The following is a 1,687-nucleotide window of genomic DNA, read 5'->3' as shown; positions in this document are numbered from 1 at the left end:
GGGGCAATTTCAAAATACAAGCATTAAATGCTGAGAAGAAATTGAGGAGAACAGAGAGGAGGAAGTATACGAGATAATAAGCAGCCAAGCCATTTTCAAAATTATTAATATTCATACAATCAGAATCAAGAGCTCAGAGAACGCATAGAAAGAAAGAGCATTAGAAAGGAATATGTGATAGATACTATTTTGCTTCATAACTGATCTAAAAGCTAATTTTTAAAAACAATAATTTGATAAAAATAATTGGAAATAACTACAGAAAGGTAATAAAGGGGAGACTTGAGAACTTGTATAATGCAATATATATGAGGTGAAGCAATGTTGCTTCAAGGTAGACTCAAACATTAGTTGTTTTTTGTTTTGTTTTGGTTTTTTTGGTGGAACTGGGGATTGAACTTAGGCCCTTGCGCTTGTCAGGAAAGTCAAACATTAGTTATGAATGTCTACAGCAAACTATCAAAACCTTTATTCAAGTATAGAAGCTTTATAATAGTTTATTTTTTTAATTTTTTTTCAGACTTAATTCATTTTATTTTTGCATAAAAACCCTTTATGTTGTAGCTACTGCTGGAGCTTGAGTCCCCTGGACAGAGACTCTGGGTTTTCACAAGATGGTCGGTGAATTCCTGATAGGGAGACTTGGTGAACACCGTCTCTTTCCAGAGGTCAGGGGTCAGATAGTTGTAGGTCTTGGAGATGGCATCAAAGGTGGCCTTAGCAAAGATGCCCAAAGTAGCAGTGTAGCCCCTAGCAGAGGTGTAGCAGTCATCAGTAGCAGCCATCCGCAGCAGCTTCTTGGGCACAGGGGCTGAGACAATGCCAGTGCCTCGGGGGGCAGGGATCAGATGCACCAACACAGAGCCACAGCGGCCCATCACCTTGCAAGGAACAGTGTGGGACTTGCCCATCTTGTTTCCCCAGTAGCCTCTCCTCACGGGGACAATGGAGAGCATGGCTAGGATAATGGCCCCACGAATGGCAGTGGCTACTTCCTTGAAACACTTTACACCCAGGCCAACGTGACCATTGTAGTCCCCAATGGCGACAAATGCCTTGAACCTGGTCCGCTGGCCAGCAAGAGTTTGCTTCTTCACAGGCATGATCTTCAGAACTTCATCCTTGAGGGATGTGCCCAGGAAAAAGTCAATAATCTCGGACTCCTTGATGGGTAAGGAAAAAAGGTAAATTTCCTCCAGGGACTTGATCTTCATGTCTTTGACCAGAGGGCCCAGCTTGGTGACAGGAATCCACTCTTTGTCCTCGGCCTTCCCGCCGTGAGCCCCGCAGCCTCGGCCCCAGCCTCTGCCGTGCCCGCGACCTCAAAGGCCACTGCTGAAGCCTCCGCGGAAGCCTCCGAAGCCTCCCATGCCAGGGCTCCCGGGGCCTCCGGCCCCTCCCGCTGCACCGGCGTCATCCACCATTCAGTGTTTCCCAGAAAAAGAAGGATAGTAGTTTAAATGTATTAAAAATCAGAGATGTCAGTAAAAGACAAAGCAAGTTACTTTATACATTCTGAAGTTTCACTTAAATTATCACACTCTGGATAAGGATAAAACAAAATCTGTAATTTAACAGGTAGAGGGACATCACAGGAGAATAATCACATGGAAACTCAATGAGATTCAAAAACATATATGCTACTTCATAGGAGTGAAAGCATAGGGAGTGGCAATGGAGGCAATTT

General features: G+C 44.2%; 1 pseudogene; it reads right to left on the bottom strand.

Moving 5' to 3' along the window:
- Window positions 1-553: 553 nt before the first annotated feature.
- On the bottom strand, window positions 554-1,424 carry LOC105743407 (annotated as a pseudogene).
- Window positions 1,425-1,687: the final 263 nt, after the last annotated feature.

The sequence above is a fragment of the Octodon degus genome, unplaced genomic scaffold, assembly GCF_000260255.1.
Source record: "Octodon degus isolate 3935 unplaced genomic scaffold, OctDeg1.0 scaffold00006, whole genome shotgun sequence".
Classification (NCBI taxonomy): domain Eukaryota; kingdom Metazoa; phylum Chordata; class Mammalia; order Rodentia; family Octodontidae; genus Octodon; species Octodon degus.
The sequence above is the reverse complement of the archived record's forward strand: the minus strand, read 5'-3'. Positions and strand labels throughout refer to the sequence as shown.